A 6875-nucleotide genomic window follows, 5' to 3' on the forward strand; every position below is an offset into this window, starting at 1 on the left:
TATACAAGAGCGGAAAAAGCACCTGTTCACTTTAAAAGAAGCCAGAAAGAGTTTTCGTTTTTACTATCTAAGCGTGTGCTCACTACGGAGACCACAGGATGGTACTCCTACGGAGACCACAGGATCCTACTCTTCATATTCGTGAATTCTGGCATTCAAAATAATGCATTTATTTTGCATAGCGATCGATAATATAGTTTCGATCGCCAGGTAAAATAAATACATTATTTTAAATGCGAGAATAATTCACGAATATGAAGAGTACGATACCATGCTCTAGGCTAGGATACCATCCTTTGGTCACCGTAGTGAGCAAACCCTAAGAAAATGTCTGTATTTTTAAAGGAGTGAGGTAGGGTGGGGAGCAGGAATTATTTAGGGTTGGCTTAAGTAATAATTTACAATAATTTTCACAATTGAGGGTATACATTATCAGTAGTAATTGCACAAGAGCTCTAAAATTGTTGAATTTTTCCCGAGTGTCACTTTGGCAGTTTTAATTTCACGAGCCGAAGGCGAGTGAAATTATGTCAAAGTGTCACGAGGGCAAAAATTCTATATTAATTTTAGAGTTCGAGTGCAATTTGTTGCGATTATTTCATGAATAAAACTGTTCAAAACCAAAATTTTATTGTAATTTATATATGTAAGTACCAATTAGTGAAATTAAACACACAGTTGTTATAAATATGTATTTGATGGTTGAAAGTCATCACTTTTATAATTTTTAAAACATTTGTCATTAATGTCACTGAATGTATTTTTTCGTAGCAACGAAGGGCATCTGACGTAATATGCTTAACGACGGGAGATTATCAAAAATTATCACCTTAATTTGCATGTCTGTAGCTTTCTATTGGCCAGAATCTCCTATGAATGAAATAATCGAAATCATACAGTGACAAATGTAATATTATTTTTCGCATATGAAAAATTGAACATTTCGTATGTCCAATTATAACATTAATAAAGAATCCAAATAACTAAAATTTAAAATAACCACTTTCAGAACAGATTTAATCAAAATCGTCATAATTTCCATTAATTTCAAATAAATAAATACCTACTTCCCGTAACTAACCGGATGTTCCGCCGTTGATTTGAAAATAGATCAAGCAAAGAAACAAGACAAGAAAGAGGTGTTCTCCATGTGCATCTGATTGTGATTTATACAGTTCCTGTAAAATCTTTCTGATTCGCTCCAATCTGAACGGCAGCAAGCGGTATGCAATAGATAGATAAGATGCACATCATTCATTATTAACATTATTTTATATTGCGGCAGTGGCGTAGGTCTAATTACATTGTAACCGTTGGTAGGTTAATTACCATAGTTTATCACTTATAATAATATCAACAGTTAGAAGTTATTTATCTGCCGAAGCGCCGAATAAAGGTGCGAGCAAGCCAGGCGACCGACGACGGCCCAGGGCGCCAAATTTTGAGGGGACCGATATAAAAATAAAATATCTTTTTAAATCCATTATTTTTTTAAAATGTTATAAATTTAAATTGATATTTTTCATAATAGGCCTGGATCCCGCGTACCAAAAAAAGTTTATAGCAAGCTGAAAATTTGTTCATATCTTAAACATCGTAACGGTCGGACAAACTTTGATGTACGGAAACACTGGAACAGGGGAAGTTTTAATTGTGCAACAGGTTACAAGTTTTGAACGTCAGACTACGAAAACGCCCCAATGTATTTTGTCGGACAGAACTTCCAACTGATTTGCAGGGGCGGCTCGTGATAGTAGATGGTGGTGGGGCACACTACACCTGAGGAATTTTATGATGGTTAGCTTCTCTTTAATGGCCGGAAGGTCGATTTTGTGACGTTATAACGCTAGGACAAAGAATCCCCACAAATTATCCCTGGACAAAAAATCCCCAGACAAATAATCCCCGGACAAATAATCCCCGGACAAAAAATCCCCGGACAAAAGTCTCCACAAAAAATCCCGGACAAGTAATCTCCACAAATTTTTTAGACAAAATATCCCCACAAAAAAATCCTCAAGAAAAATTTGCTGCTGATTAGTTCTCTAAAAATTTTCCCGTGAATGCGAACGACTCAAATACTTTCAGCCTCAGTATATAGAGTTATTTTGAATTCCAATTTCATATCGAAAACTTCAAATTTTACATAACAAAAGAGAGACAGTCAAGTACTAAACAGAGCGTCCATAGCAAATAAGGGAAGCAAGATCATGTAACTTCATAACTAAAAAAGCACGTGTCTTAGGTAGGCTTCCAGGATAGATGAATTTCGTTCCCAGAATCAATGGCACATTTTTCAAATTTTGCCGCTTTTACTGTCGTCGTTGTCCCATTTTAAGAGATGATTATATGCTAGACAAGGATGGTCGTGAGGTTCATCTGTAATGATTTGAGAAAGTTGGAATGAGATGCATGATGCATATAATACTGGAAGACAAAAGATCTTTTGTCTTCACTTCAGCATCCATTTGGCTTGCATATTGTAGAATTTGTAGAAGCCTTGGAGGTGTCACCAGGGAAATGGACCAATAAGTTTTCAATTTAAAAATCTTTTAGTAATATTTTTAATATTCTTCAATATTATTAATGCCGCTATTAGGATTGAAAACTTTACCTGTAAAAATAATAATTTACATATGAGTTTTCAAGCCTCCAAAATGCGCATTTTTGAATTTTTTAAATTTTAAATCGCTTATAACTCGAAAACTATCAACATTTAAATGAAGAGACCTTTTTTGTTTAAGATGACCCAAAAAAAACCTAAAAAAATATTTTCCGGAGAAAAAAAAAAGGTTCTGCTCAAATATTTTGCCCGACACCCTTCACATTTGTCTAAAGATGACATTTTTGAACAGATTTTTTGTTTAAGATGACCCAAAAAAACCTAAAAAAATATTTTCCGGAGAAAAAAAAGGTTCTGCTCAAATATTTTGCCCGACACCCTTCACATTTGTCTAAAGATGACATTTTTGAACAGGAATCCGCAAAGAAACCAAATCAGAAAATTTTTCCAAGAATTAAAAACCAAATAGATTTCTATTATCAATGTTAAAAATGTTTTAGGTATATTATACGTTTTCTATATCAATCCTTCCTAGAAATAATATTTTACAAAAATCCACGAGGAAAATAAAATTCCTTTAGCTGGCTATATACCATAAATTAATCATAAAACTACTAGTATGGCAGTCAATGAGGGTATTTGGCTTCGAATTCCATCCTACTACATCGATTTACTTGATATTTTCACAGTAAGTAGGGAATAGCTCAAGAAACAAAGTCTACCCTATGCCAATGTGCGCTTTTATCTTTGGGGGTGGTTCCCACCCCTTCTCGGGGTGAAAAATGTTTTGATTAAAATAGCCACGGAAGAGGCTAGAGAACTTAATTTTAAGCAAAAACTGTTCTATAATTAATTTTTTGAAAACTCAATACTTTTTGAGTTATTCGTGGTTGAAAATTGGCCATTTTCTTTGAAAAATGACCTTTTCGAACGGATTTTTGCGAACACCTTAAAAACTATGCATCTAACAAAAAATCTAGGTATATAAAATATTTCTGTAGGTTATAAAAAAACATAAAGATTCATAAATCTTCTAGTTAAAATACAAAGAGGGATATGGTAGGTAAGAAGAGTTTGTTTTTTTGCTGCATGCTCAAATCGGTGTATTCAACTAGAAATAACAGAGAAACTGTCGATTTTAGGTGTATAATGATACTAACATCTTTTGTAGTGCCTAAAAAGACCTTTAAAATGAGCAATACTAAATGTTGATTACATTCAACCTAAGCGAGATATTCTGCAAAAAAGTTGATGACTAATGTATTTTAAGAAGAAATGATAAGTATATTTAACCCTTCATCCATCAGAATTTAAATACATCGTTTTCCTTCTACAATACTTTTTATTATAGTGTTATTTCTATGTTCAAAAAGTTGGACTGGATTAAAATGAATGGTTTTTGAAAAAAATAAGATCAAATTATAGAGTGCATTTTGAAATTTTCTTAAAAACCTTCCTTTTCCTCCATGTAACTCGAAAAAAATAAGAGATACGAAAAAAAGATACAACACAAAAATGTAGGACTTCTTCAGATAAAAATTTCCTTTTGTTTTTCATTACTGTAACTCTTATCATTTTCATGTTACATGGAGAAAAAGGAAGATTTTTAAGAAAATTTAAAAATGCTCTCTAAAATTGGATCCTTTTTTTTTCAAAACCCGTTCATTTTAAACCCGTACAACTTTTTGAACATAGAAATAACACTATAATAAAAGGTATTGTGGAAGGAAAACGATGCAATTACATTTTGATGGATGGGGGTTAAAATTACTTCTCAGTTTTTCTTAAAATACATTAGTTAACAATTTTGTTTGCAGCATATCTCGCTTAGTTTTAATGTAATGGACCTTCAATATAGCTGATTTTAAAGGTCTTTTTAAGCACTACAAAAGGTATTAGTAGCATTATACACCTAAAATCGACCGTTTCTCTGTTATTTCAAGTTGAATACACCAATTTGAGAATGTACCAAAAAACAAACTATTTTCACCTACCCCATTTCTTTTTGTATTATAACTAGAAGATTTATTAAGACAAGTGTTTGTTTTTTTTATAACCTACAAAAATGTTTAATATAGTTTTTTTAGTTAGATGCATAGTTTTTAAGGTATTCGCAAAAAATCGTTCGAAAAGGTAGGTATTATAAAAAACCAATACAGAAGTAAAAACTTCGAGATGTATTCTGGTATAAAATCGTTTATTTAAAAACTATAAAATGTCATCGATTGCAGAACGTTTTCGTTCTAAACAGAACATCTTCAGTGCATCCTGCCGAGTATTTTGAAACTAGCACACCGTAAATAGTGTTAACATCATCATATATGGTTTACATAATGTAATATGTTAAAATGTTATGACTACAAGTCGATGTTAATGGATAAAGTGGAACACATGCTAAAAGGGTGCCATGGTTCCCTGCTCGAAGATACTAGGTACTTGCCAATTCAATGGGCACAGACCAACTAGGTATTATGTTTCAATGAAAATGGCCAATTTTCAACCACGAATATCTGAAAAAGTATTGAGTTTTCAAAAAAAAATTATACAACAGTTTTTGCTTAGAATTAGGTTCTCTAGCGAATTCCGTGGTAATTTTAACAAAAAAATTTTCCACCCCTAAGCCCAAGATAAAAGCACACATCGGCATAGGGTAGACTTTGAATTAAGAGATAAGTAGAGGCTAGGCCCAAAATTTCATTAAAATCCTTGCAGTAGGATAGAATTCAGAGGTAATATCCTCTTCTTGTTCCCATTGACTGGCGTATAGATCCCTTGTAAAAGGTGTATTTAAAAGTCGCTAAATCAGGGGTTATATTACATCACAGAACGTTTTTGGTTTAAAAATCCATCATCAGTGTTAAAAAACAACGTAGGTAAAAACCCTTTAAATGTTGAAAAGTATTACAATTTACTACATATTTTTGTTAAAATTTTGTGATGTTGCAAGTTTTGTGATTTCACACATTGGAGTTGAAAGGCAACTCTTGAAAGGCAGAGTCCTGTGTTGCCCTGGGTAACATCCAGGAATATTTGCAACATCACAAAACTTTAACAAAAATATGTAGGTATATGTAGGTTTTTGCTCAAAACATTTTGGTGGCTCAAGCATGCACACTATTGGCTTTTTTTAACAATGATGATGGATTTTTTAATCCGAAAACGTTCCATGGTGTGATTTTTAATTATACCTTTTACAAAGAATCTAGTATTTTTTAAATAATATTTTAGTAATGTAGTGACTGATATTAAAAAAATACCTATGCATCAATATTTGTATAAAATAATAGCTACCAATATTAAAAAAGTTGTATACGATTAAATATTGAGACGCACTGTATAAAATTGTCCAAAAATAGGTACAAAATGAATTCCGATAAATTCTAAGTTTAGCAGTTCTAAGTTCGAATTCAACAAGTTGAAACAAACTGATATGAAACATACGGGTGAGTAGGCAAAAATAAACCGAAACCGAAAAGCAGAACCTTTACCTCATCAACCCGAGCGAATCTTAACAAATACTTTATTTTTATTTGTCTACAGTTCTACATCCCGACAAACGGTGGTCCTGCGCATAACAAATGAAGACACGTGTGAGAGATAACCACGAACAATTGCATGTGGGTACTTACCAATGCAACTAGATGATGTTGACAACTATATTTGGTCGATTTCAATCTTTGAAGCCACCGTAACTGCGATTCTTTGTACAAAACAGTTCGACCACGGCACACTTAGTACGGTGTGTGGATGCTTTGCGCTGCTAACAGCGTTGCCGGTTGCCAATCGTTTTCTGAGTTAATGGAGAGATTTGGTTGGTGCAATAATTGCCATGGGAATCAGTGGCGTGGTTTTCGAAATAGGTGAAAGTATGTTGGTTGGTCAATTGCAACCTTAGTTGGTTTTCGACAGATGTTGGATTGACTGCAATAAGTGAAGAAAAGTTGAATAATTCTGTTAAAAATGTGAAAATAGGTACCCAAATTAAAATTGTCATTAGAAATTAAAATTAATTTTTCCATTATTTAACAAATTGTCTGCCCTTGTTGTTATTGTTCTATTTTTTATTTAAATTAAAGAGTCTGGGCAACTATTGGCTATTGCCATTGGAACAAAATGTATTACAATATGTTTACATACATATCATCATCATCATCATCATCATCATCATCATCATCATCATCATCATCATCATCATCAGGGCTTTTCATTCCGGGTGGAGTGTTTTCCGCTCTTACTTAGAGCTCTCGGATTCGCTTATTGCGGTGAATCCCTCCGCATTCCACTTGTATGTTGTCAAAGTTTGTTGTATGAC

At 33.0% G+C, this 6875-nt stretch overlaps 1 protein-coding gene across 2 annotated transcripts in view; it reads right to left on the reverse strand.

The window, feature by feature from the left end:
- LOC114331761 (uncharacterized) overlaps positions 1 to 6340 on the reverse strand; it is a 193926-nt gene extending 187586 nt beyond the window's left edge. The window contains exon 1 of one of the 2 annotated variants that reach the window (XM_028281399.2): positions 6193 to 6340. The gene's annotated coding sequence lies outside the window, so the exon portion shown is untranslated. The remainder of the gene's footprint in view (positions 1 to 6192) is intronic. The other variant, XM_050659709.1, reaches the window with a different exon arrangement.
- Positions 6341 to 6875: the final 535 nt, after the last annotated feature.

Source organism: Diabrotica virgifera, chromosome 8 (assembly GCF_917563875.1).
Source record: "Diabrotica virgifera virgifera chromosome 8, PGI_DIABVI_V3a".
Classification (NCBI taxonomy): Eukaryota; Metazoa; Arthropoda; class Insecta; order Coleoptera; family Chrysomelidae; genus Diabrotica; species Diabrotica virgifera.